The sequence below is a fragment of the Delphinus delphis genome, chromosome 6, assembly GCF_949987515.2.
Source record: "Delphinus delphis chromosome 6, mDelDel1.2, whole genome shotgun sequence".
Lineage (NCBI taxonomy): Eukaryota > Metazoa > Chordata > Mammalia > Artiodactyla > Delphinidae > Delphinus > Delphinus delphis.
In genome coordinates, this window is record NC_082688.1 from 69027420 (window position 1) to 69044116 (window position 16697).

The 16697-nt window shown below is 44.5% G+C and overlaps 1 long non-coding RNA gene across 1 annotated transcript in view; it reads right to left on the minus strand.

The window, feature by feature from the left end:
• Positions 1-1187: 1187 nt before the first annotated feature.
• The window catches only part of LOC132426672 (uncharacterized), a 53893-nt gene continuing 38383 nt past the window's right edge, over positions 1188-16697 (minus strand). The window contains exons 2-3 of the long non-coding RNA XR_009519749.1: positions 3935-3976; positions 1188-1478 (exon numbers count right to left, since the gene is read on the minus strand). This is a non-coding gene — a long non-coding RNA (uncharacterized lncRNA). The remainder of the gene's footprint in view (positions 1479-3934; positions 3977-16697) is intronic.

Below are 16697 nucleotides of genomic sequence, written 5' to 3' on the forward strand. Positions count from 1 at the left end.
TTGAATCTCAACCAGTCAGGTCTAAGCTTTAGGACCAGCCAATGCTGAATTTACAATCGTGTACTCAGAAACCCCTGAATAATTGAACTAAAAAAAGACAGCAGCGTCCTGAATAACTGAATGGATTTTGCTGCATAAAATCAGTCTTCTCCAGCCCTGAAAAGTAGAATTGTTTTCACCTCTGGTGGGTGGAACTGTTGGCATAGTGGGCCACAGCGGGGAAGCTTGTTGGGGCACTGGTACCAGCCGGTGGGGTGATTATGCTATCTGAAAGGTATGCGCCTGTGATTTCTTAATGATGGCTGCCTACTTGTTTAGTCCTGCAGGTAATCAAGGATGGTTACGGGTAAACGTGAGCCAGATCAATGAAGGATGGAGGAGGTGGGGACAGACAAGCACAGTGAGCCAGCAGAGCAAGGTGTGTCTCACACTGTCAGACCACGCTGGAGACTGAGTCACAAAAGCCAGAGGCTCAAAGGAGCCCTCCGACCTGGGGACTCAGGGCTGGAAGAAACCCCCAAGTTACTCCTTTGGCTGACTTCTGCTTTTGTGACACTGGAAAATTTGAAAAGGTAACTTTTCAGGAAGTGTTTCATTCATTCATTCATGTGTTTATGCTTTATTGAGCATAAAGTATGATCTTATATATATTAAGCATCATCTTCAATAACAATGGGCACCAGTTAACAAGCACCTTCTAGGTGCCAGGCACTGTGCTAAGTGAAAGTAGGTAGCATTATCACTGTTACAAGAGAAACCTGAGACTCAGAAAGGTTCAGTAGCTTACCTGTGATGACACAGCCAGGAGATGGCAGAGCTGGGACCCAAGTCTTTCTCATACCAGAGTCCTTGTTTCCTGCTTCACAATACACCGCCTTCCTCTTGAAGATTTTCCTGAGGATTGCTAACTGATGATTACAAGTTCATTTGTTGGGAGGAGAAGAAGCAGGAGGAAGGAGATGGAGGGAAAAGGGAGAGAGGAATTAGGAAGATGTGAGAACATGGACTAGAGAAGACCAGGGAAACTCCGTGCCCCGTGTTGGGAATGATTTGCTTTTCTCTTTTCATTTTTTGCTACTTGTGCTCAAGAAAGAGCATTCAACTGGCACTGGAAAGAAGTCAGGTTTTTGTTTATTTAATCATTCTTAGTAAGACTTGATCTTAGCAGTCTTCATAAAGTTCAGGGGAATAATTCAGACGTGTGTTCTGATGAGTGACTTAGCCCTATCTTGGTGGGACGGGTCCGCCTTGTCCTCTAGACAGAAGTCATCTCATAGGTCCTGTGGTGTAGTGTAATTTTGAGTTGCAAACCTAGAGTCAGACTGTTCTGGAAGGCGCTGCCCCAGGTTCATTTAACAAAATGCTCCAGGAGGCTTGGATGGAGGTGACATCACTTATGACTCAGGAGCCATCTCGGTCTCACGGAAGATCCAAGGGCCCCCAGGCTGGAAACAGATGTGTGGGTGGTCCAGCTGAGCCTTAAAAACAAAAATGAGAGGGGTCTGTTCCTGACTGTTCAGACCCAACTGCGTTTATGAGGCTTGACACCTCAAATGCTTAGATGCTTTCACGTGTTAATTCATTTTACCCTTATGCCCACTCCAGGAGGCTGGGGTATTTCTCACATGTTACGAATGAAAGAAAACGACCTCAGAGAGGTGAAGCACCTCATTCATGGTCAGGAACCTTTTACTCAGGAACGCTGAAAACGTTAACCCTCACATCCAGCAGCTTCTCCATTTCACAGACTGAGAGCCCCGTGAAGCCAACTGCGTCAACATGGAAACAGCCCTTAGACTGGGATTCTGAGTAGCTTGTTCTACCCCCTCGCCCCTGATCCAGCTGGAGGTGAGGAAAACAAAAGGGGTCATGTTCTGGGAACTCAAATGACTATGGAAATTGCAAATGGCGTTTAAGAGAGACGATACAGCAATCTATGCCGTACGTGGGGTCTGGGGAGCAGGCACACCCTTAACAAGGGTGCAAGTGGAGGGTCCCAGTCGGCCCCCTTTACCCCCTTCTTGGGCTCCTTCCAGCTCTGAGAGGAGGGGCCTTGCCTGCCTGCCTTTGGACACCCAAGTGTGCACATCCAAGCTCTGTGCACGTGCCGCCCACACAGCCACATCCTGGAAGTGGGCTGGGGCTAGGGCTGCCAGAAAGCATGCGAGATGCAGTTAAATTGGAATTTCAGATAAATAATGAAGAGCTTTTTAGCATTAAGCATGTCCTAAGTATTTCATGGGACATGTTTATACTAAAAAATTTGCTATATCTAAAATTCAAATTTAACTGGTCAGCCTGTATTTATTTGCTACATCTGGCAACTCCAGCCGGGACTCTCTGGTGAGGAAGCTCGAGGCCTAGGTATCCAGAGGTATCCTTACATCTAAAATGTAAGGGGGCCTGGGAGGGGGGAAAGGTGGGCCCTGGGTAGGCAGAGCTTCCCGGTTCCCCAGACTCCTTACCTCCTGGGAGGGGCCCGCTAAAGCCTGGGGCCCAGGGCAGGGATCCCTCTTGCTCAGATCTAAGAGCAGTACTGGTAGCAGGAGGCTTGGAAAGGAGGCACATGAAACAGAGACCTGGGCCCCACGCTGAGCCTTGGGCAAAGTCACTATTTTTCTGAGCCACAATTATCTGAACTGTGTAAAAAGGAGGCTTACGTGGATTCCTATTTGTCAGAAACCTAGCCTGTGCTCAACACACAGTAGGTCTCAACACTGGCAGCTTTCATTATCACCTTAAAGAGAGAGCACTACTAGGAAAATACTTTGAGCTCTTCTGCCTCCTGCTTTTTGTTGAGTTGATTCACCTCAGCTGAGCTGGGAAAAGGTATCAATGTTTTCTTTGCTTATACCTGGGTTAGGAGAAATCACTCTGCTCAATGTAGCAGCCCGTGAAAAAGACAGAGACTGGGGCTAAGTATTCCAGGAGAGGTGAGGGCTTGATCCGTTCCTCTCCCCCTGCTCTTCTCTCCCTCTCTATTTTTCATACCTGTCCCTGGGCTGTTGAGTAGGTGAGGCACTGTCCTTCCCAAGGCGGGTGGGAAAGGAGAGGGCACGGGGAGCAGAGCAGACACCTCCCCTGGCCCGAGGCGCTATGAAGTATTCACTCACTTACTTCACTGACTTGTCTTCCATCTTGGGAGGAGCCAGCCAGCCTTCGATGAGAATTTAAGCCCATGGTCGTAACTCAGGGCTGCAGGGGTGCACACAAAGGGGGCCCAAGCAAGCTCACCCTAAGGCCAAGTGCTGAGTGTTTGAAGAGAGATATAATTGAACTTGGAATGTCATGAAAGCTAAGACTCCTTTCTTAATTTCACAGTCTCATTCCTAACTACTACCCCATGGAATCTGACTCAGGATGTCTTTCTGCTTAAAAGTCCAGAGTATGAAGTTGGGGGGCGCGGGTGTGAAGGCAAACTGGCTCAGAGCCAAACTCAGCAGCTTCCTTTTTAACTCAGGTTCCTTTCTTTTGCAGGTTACAAAAGGGTTTAAAATGACTAGGGACTGAAACGACCTGGGGGTTGTTTAGGGGTTTTGGACTGTCCCTCGAACGAGGGTGGTTCTGCATTTCGGTGCAAGCAGATGAGACGGGGGTCCCGGGAAGAAGAGTTCTTTGGGTGGGAGTGGGGATCACACCAGAGTGAAGATGGAGATCTGTCGGTTGAGGTAATAACACTTTCACCAGCCTCTTCTGCACCTCTGAGGGTCTCTCATAACCAAGTTTACAGCCTTTGCCCCTGAAAGACCATTGTGCTGATGGCCCCTCTGCCATAGACAGATAGATTCATGAGTCTTAACTTCATAAAAAGAAGCTTCTCTTCCCTTCCACTTCTCCTCCTTTCAGATCCACCCTCCTCCCAGAAGAAGGGATTCTTCCTTCAACATTTTTTCAGTAATAAAGAGAAGATAATGAAATAATAAAGTGTAGTTACCTCAGCCAGTAAAAACCACATGTCTTCAGAATCCACCACCACCTGCAGAGACATGTAACCATTTTGCTTACCTGGTGGTAACACTGTGGGTTTTTTTTTTTTTTTTTTTGCCCCTATTCATATTAGGATCTATGAGAAATGGCTCCCTTAGATGATTACATGGCTTTTCAGCTTGAATGGGTTTTGAAATCAAGTAATTAAGCACCCACTACATGCAATAAAATAAGCACCATACAAATTACCAGTTCAATTCAGCAAATGTTTCTTGAGGGTCCACTAGGGAAGTGAGTAGCATCATGATCAAGAGCGCATCCTGACTCCACTACCTACTAGTTGTGTGACCTTGAGCAAATTATTTTAATCCCTTCGAGCCCAGTTCCCTTATAATGTGAATTAGAGTACTACTTCACTGGGTTGTGGTGAGGATTCATTGAAGCAATATGACAAGCAGCCATCACAGTGCCTGGCGCTATTGTTCAATAAATTGGTCAAGGAAACAAAGATGATCATATGGTCTCTGTCCTTTTAAGGAGCTCACTACCTCAAGTAAGAATAAAAGCAGAAAATTGCCATCTCTCCTGGGAAAGAAATACACCACTGTGCTCAGTGGGTGTACTAGTAAGGGTTCTTCAAAGAAACAGAGCAACACACAAAAACAGAAATATAGATCAATGGAACAGGATGGAAAGCCCAGAGATAAACCCAGGCACATGTGGTCACCTTATCTTTGATAAAGGTGGCAAGAATATACAGTGGAGAAAGGACAGCCTCTTCAATAAGTGGTGCTGGGAAAACTGGACAGCTACATGTAAAAGAATGAAATTAGAACACTCCGTAACACCATACACAAAGATAAACTCAAAATGGATTAAAGACCTAAATGTAAGGCCAGACACTATAAAACTCTTAGAGGAAAACATAGGCAGAACACTCTATGACATAAATCACAGCAAGATGCTTTTTGACCCACCTCCTACAGAAATGGAAATAAAAACAAAAATAAACAAATGGCACCTAATGACATTTAAAAGCTTTTGCACAGCAAAGGAAACCATAAACAAGACAAAAAGACAACCCTCAGAATGGGAGAAAATATTTGCAAACGAAGCAACTGACAAAGGATTAACCTCCAAAATATACACGCAGCTCATGCAGCTCAATATCATAAAAACAAACAACGCAATCCAAAAATGGGCAGAAGATCTAAATAGACATTTCTCCAAAGAAGATATACAGATTGCCAACAAACACAAGAAAGGATGCTGAACATCACTAATCATTAGAGGAATGCAAATCAAAACTACAATGAGGTATCACCTCACACCAATCAGAATGGCCATCATCAAAAAATCCACAAACAATAAATTCTGGAGAGGGTGTGGAGAAAAGGGAACCCTCTTGCACTGTTGGTGGGAATATAAATTGATACAGCCACTATGGAGAGCAGTATGGAGGTTCCTTAAAATACTAAAAATAGAACTACCATATGACCCAGCAATCCCACTACTGGGCATATACCCTGAGAAAACCATAATTCAAAAAGTCATGTACCACAATGTTCATTGCAGCCCTATTTACAATAGCCAGGACATGGAAGCAACCTAAATGTCCATCAACAGATGAATGGATAAAGAAGATGTGGCACATATATACAATGGAATATTACTCAGCCATAAAAAGAAAGGAAATTGAGTTATTTGTAGTGAGGTGGATGGACCTAGAGACTGTCATACAGAGTGAAGTAAGTCAGAAAGAGAAAAACAAATACTGTATGCTAACACATATATATGGAATATCAAAAAAAAAAAAAAAGGTTGTGAAGAACCCAGGGGCAGGACAGGAATAAAGACGCAGACGTAGAGAATGGACTTGAGGACACGGGGAGGAGGAAGGGTAAGCTGGGATGAAGTGAGAGAGTGGCATGGACATATATACACTACCAAACGTAAAATAGATAGCTAGTGGGAAGCAGCCACATAGCACAGGGAGATCAGCTCGAGTGCTTTGTGTCTACCTAGTGGGGTGGGATAGGGAAGGTGGGAGGGAGATGATAGAGGGAGGGGATATGGGGATATATGTATATGTATAGCTGATTCACTTTGTTATACAGCAGAAACTAACACTACTGTAAAGCAATTATACTCCAATAAAGATGTTTTAAAAAAGAAAGGAAAAAGAATCAGAGCCACAGGAGATATATAGACATATAGGAGATATTTTATGAGGACTGGCTCATGCTATCAGAGAGGCTGAGAAGTCCCACGATCTGCTGTCTACAAACTGGAGGCCCAGGAAAGCAGGTGGTGTAGTCCCAGTCCAAACCTGAAGGCCTGAGAACCAGGGCAGCCAGTGGCGTAAGTCCTGGTCAGTCTGAGGGCGCAAGAACTGGGGGGAGCCCATGGTGTAAGATCCAGTCCAAGTCCGAAGTTTCAAGAACCAGGAGCACCAATGTCCAAAGGTGGGAGAGAATGGATGTCCCCGCTCAAGTAGACAGCAAATTCACCCTTCCTCTGCCTTTTTATTCTATCAGGTGGATTGGACAACGCCACCCACACTGGTGAAAGCAATCCTCTTTACTCCATCTACCTATTCAAATAAAACACCATCACACACATACCCAGAAACTGTGTTTTACCAGCTATCTGGGCATTCCTTAGGCCAGTCAAGCTGACACATAAAATTCATCATCACAGGGGCCCGTGAGCCACTGAACTCAGCATAGGGGTGGGTGGAGGGAAGTTGGAGGAGTCTGGAGGGCCAAGCCAGGCCTTGAAAGTTTATTAGCCTGCACTGACTGAACAGGTTGAAAGAACAGGAAGAGCAGAGAGAAGTCATAACATCAAGACTTCTAAAAGACGTGGTCACTGTATTTGTTGTTGTCTCACTTCTACAAATACCCAGTCCCCTCTAAGTGAAATCTAGTTGCCACTACTCCTATAGCTTACTCCTTCATTCTCCTCACGGTCTTCTCTAAATTCTAATGACCTACCAGTCTCGTTCACCAGACACATCTTCTGCCGTGAGCATCGTATCCACCATCCCCCATTCTGTGGACTAAATTAACATCCCAACCCAGTAGTTCTGGCCCAGTTCTCAGCCAAGCCCCAGGAGATTTGACAATCTTTGTCCTTCTCCACAATCCCCACATGAGCTTGGCTAAAATACTAACTTTGCCTCAGTCTTCCTGTTTATAAATAGACACATGCTTTCTGGCCATTTAGACAAAAGCTACAAAGGCCTACAAAGTTCCAAGAAATGGGGCAGGAAAAAAGAGAAGTATGGAGCAAAAGAAGAACGGCATCTGACTCAATTCGCTTGTGGGTTGCTGGGCTGATCTGATCACATCCAAGGTTGAATGCTTCCTATGGATCAGCTGGAAGTAAGGAAATCCAGAGCTTGGGCTCCAGCAAGATGAATCTGCATGTGTTCAGAATTATCCTCCAAGTCAACAACTAACTGTAGCTGGTCCAGCAGGAGAAGCCAGCTCTCCCACAGGAAGGCCTCGGCCTCTAAGGCTGTGAGTGCAGGGAGGGGAAGGGACAGCGCGAGAGATGCCTGGTAACTCCTGCTTTGTGGTGGATGTGCTGAGGTTTTCCTCTCCTCACCACATCTGACTCTGGGATGCAACACCTGACAAGGGAAAGAAACTCCTTCTAAAAGGCTGCAAGAAAAACATCCTGAGGCTAATTAAAAACAGAATTTAGCTAAAGGAGAAGTAAAGTGGCTCAATGAATGGCTTTATCATTTGCCAAAACCTTACTTCTTTGCTGCCTTCATTTAGTTAATTAGCCTTTCACTGTTGATCTGCTGCTGTCAACTAGGCAATGTATGCAAACCACATCTCTTAACTACAGCCGGATCCTCAGCCTTTGAAACATGCCAGGGAGGGGTTGTAACCAATCTACAAGCCAACTGCAAAACGAAAAGTTTCATTTCCCGTGCATAAGGTGCCAAGACCTTTCTTCAATAACCCAGCAGAGTTTTGTTTCTCTGCTGGTGGAATTTCAAATTAGCAGAAGCTTCCGTGGTTTCTTACAGACCTCCTTGGTTACAGACGAAAGGACTCCATTCCCACCCCTCCACCCCCCATTTTGCGTCTTTTCACTTCTCCTTCTATTGCTAAGCTTGCACTTACATTCTTTCAAGTTTCTGTGCACAATTTTTTAAAAACTATAAATTAGCACCTTCATTCCCTCATAGTTGGCATCTGCTGCATTTCAAGTGAGAATGCATTAAAATACCCTTTTCACGAAACTATCATTATCAAAAAAGCACATAAGCAGAATACTGACATCCTGGCTCCTTCATTTTCTGTGACTGTATGTATCATATTTCATAAATATGAGATACTGCTTATAAAACTATAGCATACTAAACAGTACACAATACTGTTTGTGGATACACATGTATATGAGTAGTAAAAATATTCAAACATGGGCTTCCCTGGTGGCGCAGTGGTTGAGAGTCCGCCTGCCGATGCAGGGGACGCGGGTTCGTGCCCCGGTCCGGGAGGATCCCACATGCCGCGGAGCGGCTGGGCCCGTGAGCCATGGCTGCTGAGCCTGCGCGTCTGGAGCCTGTGCTCCACAACGGGAGAGGCCATAACAGTGAGAGGCCCGCGTACCGCAAAAACAAAAAAAATTCAAGCGTGCCTTGAAAATGATAAACATCACCTTCAGCAATTGAGAAGACCTTTGACCCAGGATAATTTTTCTAGCCAGGTTGTAAACATGCTCACACACACACACACACACACACACACACACATTTACATGTGCACGCACATTCTCTCTCAATTTTGTTAGATATATGAACAAGGCATTCTGGAGTTTAATGTCTTAGACTTTTCGTTTTTCCTGTAAAAGAAAAGGAAGGCAGAGCAAGTAAGTTTGTTGCTGGTAAGGGTTGTCCACGACCTCACTTTTCGGGGGTTTTGACTGCCTTCCAGTAGCTCCCCATCCTCGGTTCATTTTGAGGTAGGCTCAGGCTTGGCTCGAGGCCAGTGTGACAATCAAGGTCCGAGAAGTCTCTTCTTTCAGAGATTATTTCTCAGGTTTCTTTGTTTTATTGGTGGACTGGAGGAAGGACAGCAAGGAACCGGGAATAGGAAGGAGGGGGACCAAGCGGGAGTTTCTCAAGTCAAGCGGGGTGTCCTGCTGCTGCCCCAGCCTGCGAAGCTGTGCTCACATGGCCAAGCGGCCCGTGCAGGAGGGCTTAAATTAATCCGGTGAGTCTGGGCAGCTGAACTGATTCCTTTGAGAGGCTCCAAACCTCTGACGAGCACCCCTGACTAACAGTCCAGCCAAGGTGGTTTCGAAGAACATACGAACTCAGGGGGGAAAAAGGAAAGGAAAAAAAAACTAAACTATCAGGTTAAAATATGTGCCTTTATATAGCTATGGGCCAGACACCAAAATGAGTCTTTATAAGCTTTCAAGGAGACAATTAAACGAAGTGGGAACAAGTGAAGAACCAGATGATGATTTCAGCATTAGGGACAGCAGAAGGAGGGAGTGGTATCAGAAAGGGAGCCCTTAAGCCACCAGTGGGGGAGGAAGGAGACCAGATGGACCTCACCCCCAGGCCAGCCAGAGAAGCGCCCAGCCCCACACACCGCCCTCCTGTGAAGCACATGCATGCCGCCCTCGGATCCTGCCAGCCTTACACCTGCCTTCAGCAGTGACGCAGAGACAGGGTACCAGCGTTGAACATCTTTGAAATTCTGCTTGGGTTCCAAATGAAAAATCGTTCTGCCTTCAAAGCCTAATGGAAATTTGGTAGAAACATGTGCTTTCCCCTTAGGTTCAAAAGAGAAATTAGTATCCTTCCCATTTCTTTGTGCATCTGTGTTTCCCTTTCTCAAGTGAAGAGGAGAAATTATGAGAGGCATCCTATAAAAATAGAAGGTAGGACAGAATAACAGTATTGCTTTTTTTTTTTTTTTTTTTTTTGCGGTACGCGGGCCTCTCACTGTTGTGGCCTCTCCCGTTGCGAAGCGCAGGCTCAGCAGCCATGGTTCACGGGCCCAGCCGCTCCACGGCATGTGGTATCCTCCTGGACCGGGGCACGAACCTGTGTCCCCTGCATCGGCAGGAGGACTCTCAACCACTGCGCCACCAGGGAAGCCCAGTATTGCTCCTTTATAAAAGCAACTATTTCTATATTTTCTTTGCAACAGAAAGTCTACCATAGTACAAGTTATACAAAAAAAAAAAATCTGTGTTCTTGATAGGGAATCATCATAATTATTTACTCCCATTCCACTTTAAAATATTGTGTTGTTTGCAAGGCAAATGTCAGAAATGATGCCCATGAACCTTGGCAGGAGTTAACAGTAGGTGCAGATTACAGGGAATTTTCACATCCTAAATCATTTATTCCTATAGAGTTTTTCTTTTCTGATGAGAACATTTTAATTTTACCATAGGAAAAACAGAAAAAGATAGTTTATTGAACAGCAATCCTGTGTTAGGCCCTAGTAACACAGAAATGGTTAAAGACCTCACGGTCTGTGGTTCCTACCTAAAGGAGCTTGTATCCAGTAGTGGAAGAAAGGTAGGTGGAGAGGGGCAAAATGATTAAGTGTTATAACCAAGTTAGGTGATGAAGTTCTGTGGGGTATACCCGAAGGAGCAATTCTTTCTGTAGGATGAGACTGTGTGAAAGAAAACTACACCTAGATGATATTGGTGAAACCAGAAAGGTAAGGAAATCTCAGAGAAAAGTAACAAAGGCCAAGAGGAGTGGAAATCTGGTATCTTCCGGAAGCAGAAAGGAGTCCAATGTGGCTAGACTGTAGAGATGGAGAGAGGTGTGGAATGGCTGAAGACGGGCTGGGAACGTGGATTTGCAGCCAGAAGGCAGTTCATCAAAGGTCTGGATTGCTGTGCGAAGGAAGGTGACTCCTAAGCGGTGGGGAGGGGAATAATCCGTTTAGAAAGAACACCCTGGTCTTCAGAAGTTGTGTTGGAAGGGAAAGGGATTTTGCAATAAGAAGCACTTGTACTGTGGCAGAGTTAGGGTGGACCAAAAACAGTGAGAGGTGAAGTCAGACTGGATCTAGCGAGAAGAAAGGAAAGGTGAGCTTAACAACAAAGTTCCTAACACAGTTAGTTCCTAAGTGGTTGGCTAAAATAGGAGATGCTAACATTCAGCATTTACTATGTGTTGCTACGTGCCAGATCCATGCTAATTTAATTCTCACCACAACCTTATAGCGCAGGCACTATTATCATACCCATTTTACAGGTGAGGGAAATGAGGCAAAGAGAGCTTTAATAAAGAGCCTAAGGTTGCAGATTACTAAATGAGGCAGCCAGAATTTAAATGAAGGCCATCCAGTCCCCTAGACACTTTCTACATGTACACTCACGGAGAAGGAGACACGGTATTTAAGGGAAAGAAGTGAGATCATGTATGTATGTAAATTTTGAGGTTGATGCAAGATATCAAGACAAATGCCCAATAAATAGTTGGAAAAATAGGCCTGGCACTTGGAGAAAGATTCATTCAGCAAGTATTTGAGTGCTTATTATGTACCCAGCTCTGTGTCAGAGCTGGAGTTATGACATCAAAATACTTAGCGCCCATAATGCGAAGTACCTGTACATCAAATTTTATTGTTTTATTTTTTGGCTGCACTGCGGGGCTTGCAAGATCTTGGTTCCCCGACCACAGATTGAACCTGCACCCTTGGCAGTGAAAGCGCAGAGTCCTATCCACTAGACCGCCAGGGAATTCCGCCCCCTGCCTGTTTGGTTTTTTTTTTTGGCCGAGTATATCAAATTTTATTCAAGCTAATAATTTTCATCACAGACCTGAACACATACTCTTTAAAATAACTCAAAGATAACTCCTTCTATGAAATAAATAATTCACCCCTTCAGTACCTGTTTTTGTAATTTTGGTATGATGCCTATTGGCTTTCAATGAAAGCAGAACACCCTATAAATGTGTAAAAATTCAGTCAGGAAGAAAGGGTTCATTTTAATTTTATGAACCACTTAGCACACGTGTTGGGCTCAGGAAATAACAAAATAAATGTCTCCATCAGTTATGTTGATAGAACTTCATAGGAAGCCCACAGTAGTGAAGGGTTCCTCACAGGTAAGCAGAATGCAGATCTCCCTCCAGAAAAGAGGGAAGAAATTCAGTCAGGAAGTTGAAGGTCACTGGCAGGAAGGGAGCAGCCGCTGACTTTTGGTCTGCCCCAGTCTCTTGGCCTCAGCTGTACCATCTGCACAACCACCAGCCACTCCATTCACAAACACTTCTTAGAGTTTGTGGCCTGGCAGAATTGCCCATGAGGGTTCCTTGCATTCCCACCAACCCCAACCAGAGCTCCCCAAGCACAGCTGCTGCGTGAAACCCGCTCTGGCTCAGCTTTTTAAAGGGGCTAGTGGCACCAGGATCCCTATCTGTTTCCAGGGAACACGGCTTTCCTGTAGTGTTTCTTGGTGCCCGATGGCCGTTACCAGCGTACTGCATTGTTATAAAATGAGATTCCTTTCACAGATAAACATTTGAGACAATTTATATCTTGAACTTACTTAGCCCCCTCTGCCGAGTACCTCAACTGACTTTCAAATATTATCTCATTAAGTCTTCACAGATTTCTATATTGGAAACATTTTTCCTCAGTGGCATAAAAGGCAAAGGCATTTCCATGAATACAATACCCTAGTTGAAGAGGGGTGGGATAGGGAGGGTGGGAGGGAGGGAGACGCAAGAGGGAGGAGATACGGGGACATATGTATACGTATAGCTGATTCACTTTGTTATAAAGCAGAAACTGACACACCATTGTAAAGCAATTATACTCTAATAAAGATGTTAAAAAAAATAAAAAGAAAGACATACCCTAGTTGAGAACTTTTACTGATCTATTCTTCTACTGGAGAATCAACAGATCATTTTCTTTTCAAGCAAATCCCATGGTGGTACCATTCTTGCTTCGGCAGCAGTGGACCCTCATCAGGAACTCTAATATAGTATGTCTTGCCTCTCCCACTGACCTCCATACATCTTACCTCCAACAGTTTTCCAGATTCAGAGGCTTTTCAGGTGACTCACAAAAAAACCAAGGGGCAACAGAGCGTAACGGTTAAGAGCGTGGGCTTGAAGTCAAACTCATTTACTGTGTAAACTTGGTCAAGCTTTCTAACATCTGTGAAACTTAGTGTCTTCATCTGTAAAATGGGAATAATAATAGTCCCTCCCAATATGCTCATGAGAGTTATTACATACCAAGTGCTTGGAGAATGCTTGTGCATGACGAGCCCTCCATAAATAGTGCTTGATTAGATCCACCTGTCTGTCCATGTATGTATGAAGCAAAGAGCCCAGAAGTGGATGTCAGAGGATCTAGATTCCAGACTCAGCTCTCTCACCAACTCGGTGTGTGTTCTTGACAAAGTCAAGCTCTCTGAGACTCAGTTTCTGATTCCTGATATGGACTGGATTGTTCTCAGCGGCTGGCTGCTTTGGGGGAGGTGGCTGCAGCTGGGGCCAGTGGTGGATGCAATGGACCCTGGTGGGAGCTCCCACCCGTCCACGATGTGGATCTTACACCTCAGGAATGTTTGTCTTGCCTCAGGGACTTAATAGTTGTTGAAGCAAAATCCCCAGAAAGAAAGAGCATTTCTCTGGCTCTGCCTCACAAGTAGAATTCTGAGACTTCATATCCCCTCTTCTCAGGAACAAAATAACTACCTAACTGCAGTAGTACGTACAACTATATCGCTGGCATTTCTTTTTCTGAGGCACCTACATGGCAGAGCTCCTATAGGGCCTTTATGGACAATAAAGGATCCACTAAACAGTTGTTTCCTCTGGAGATTTGCTCATGGTCTATCTCCCCCTCTCCTTCTGGAAGCTGCTCAATGGAGCCACAGCCTGCAGGGGCCAGGGAGCACAGCAGACACAGCACAGGCTCAGATCTGGCAATCCTGTGCTCAAGACAAAAACAATGAAGTATAGTGGACACTGGAGTTAGCCTGCCTGCCTATGAGTTACAAGAGCTGTGTGACCTTGGGCAAGGTGACTAACTTCTCTGATCCTGGGTTTTCTTCATGGGACCAAAACATGGATAATAAAGTATCTACCTAACCTGGTTGACTCAAAGATCAAATGAATTAGTGCATGTCGACACTTAGGATAGTGACTGGCACACAGTGAGTGCTCAATACACTTTAGCTGTGATTATACTTATCACAGCTCTGCCATTTTATAGCCATGAACTATGGACAGGTTACTTAAATGTCTTGAGTCTCAGTTTGCTCCTCTGTAATCTAGGGGACAGTAAATACTTTATAGGTTTATCATAAGGATTAAATGAGATAATCCATCTCAAGTGTCTTCACTACTACTAAGTACAGAGAAAATATCTGCTATTATCATTATTACTATGATGACTATTATATCTAATAGGAAATGAGGAAGTGGTGGTCACAGCACTTGAGCTGCCTCTCAACACTGACCTCTTGGAATCAGGAAATAGGCCTTACACAGACATAGCCTGATCTCTAGATTCCCCTTCCAGTTCCACATTCGAATAAAAGAAAAAATGTGTGTTACAAAATTCCCTTAGCAACTCAGAAACTAAAAGTTACATCTACCAGTTGTCTTAGGTAGAGGTCCATTTCCAAATTTTGCTAAATAATGAGCACACTTCAGAAAGGATTTTAAACCAAATCAACACAAGAGAACAAAAGGAATTCTTGTTATGGTTATCCCAGCCCTTCTATGCATAGCATCATACTTAGTTCCCCATAGTAACCCTATGATGTAGATACAGAAAGGATCACTAACCCCATTTCCCAGGTGAGGAAACTGTGAACTGGAATAATCAACCAGGCTACATAGTGGCAGAATCAGAATTAGAACTCGGCTAGCCTGGCCCACTGCTTCTTCCAAGCTATTCTGGAAGCTACTCTCTACCTGACTTAAGAAGTCCTACAGGTCTTCTCCTCAAAATGCTTAGTGGTTGATCTTTAGACTGTAGGTGACAATGAGCCCCCCATCTCATGCCCATGGCAGACATCACCAATCAATAGTGGCTCTTTTCTAATGAACCCCAGAAACTTTTTTTAACTCAGCCCACAGGAATCAATACCACACAATCAAATCTGGCAAGTGGAGTGAAACTTCTCTGTCACCTAGGCACTAAACCTTAAAGAATGAAAACTCAAATCCCTCCAACAGAGACCAGGCTGGTCATGGAAATAACTAAAATGGGTGGGATGTCAGTACCTATGAATACCTCATGTGAGTGTGCCGAACACAAGGGCATTGTCCTGGATGAAGGGGCAGCCAAGTCCCCTCCAGCTAATGTCTTCCCATGTTGAAGTGCATGTTCAACATTGCCTTATCTTCATATTTTTTTCAAAAAGAGAGAAAAGAGAAATCTGAAATCTGAGCATGTATCTCAAATCTCCCAATTTTTCAACACTATGCAGCCTAAACAAAATACATGTATGGGTCCCACACAGCTCACAGGCCATCAGTTTGTAGTCTCTGCCATAAACCGAGTCTTGAGATCCTTGCCTTTCTCTGAATTCTGAGCATCTGTGTAAGTTTCATGGCCTGATTTCCTGGAAGCACAGCTCTCACCTCGATTAATGAGATCCCTGAGATGCATCTGGGTGAGCTACTCATACATGCAAGGCACCAGATGGCTCCAGCGTTCACCTCCTCCAGACAGAAAGGTCAGGGCTAGTCTCTGTCCAGCGCAGCTGACGGTGAACAAGAAGATAGTGGAAAAGGAAAGGCCCATCTTCCTTAACATTGGCAAGGGAAGCCAGAGAGAGGGGCATGACCAAACTTTGGGGAAATCTCCAAGGTTACATTTTGTCTCAGAATTTCCTTTCCAATTCTCTCTCTTCCCAAACATCTTGCAGTCTTTGGTACTTCCTCCCAACAAGGTTTCCCAGATTTGCCCTCACTCTTATCTCTTTTTTGGCATCCCTTGTTGAAGGAGGACATAAGTCCAGTAAAATCTATTGTGAGTTTCCTCCCCTTCTCCCCAAACTTTTCGAACAGGTAAGATCAGGTTAAAGCCAACACCAAGGACAAATGGATCAAAAAGTTATCCATGACTTTCTCCAAGTTGGGAGGCTATTATGATTTATATTCATTAAATATGTCCATATTTACCAAGTCTACTATCATTAACAACCCTCCCTTTTACAATAGGGAGGATACTTTTCAAAAGAGAAAATATTAACTAGGGAAAGTAAGTATCAAGAATTATGTAACATTAATTGTCAGATTACAAGGTCTATCAGTTAAGATACTTTTGTCTGCAGCATTTTTTTAAATCTCAAGTTGACTCAAACAAAAAAATATATTTTTGGAAAAAAGACATCTAGAGGTAGGATGGCTCCAGGAATGACTGATTTAGTAGATGATTCTCAGTGGTCTCAGGTTCCTCCTAAGTCTTCCTTCTGCCACCCACAATGTTCCCTTTGTACTATAAGGCAGCTTCCCTCAGAGACTCAAGATGCTGCTGCTGTTCCGGGCATCGTAGCCATGCCCCACAATGTCCAGAGATAGAAATTGATTATCCTTCTTCTGTCTCCTGAGAGCAAGGGCATCTTTCCCAGAAGCCCCGAGAAGACCTGACCACACGCTTCACTGGTCATGACTTGGATCACCTGCCCATCTTTAGACCAGTCACTGGCAAAGAGAATGAAATTGCCATGAATAGCTTAGGCAAATTATTTGGGAGAGAACTGATACTGGGAAACCAGTCACAAGGCTACAA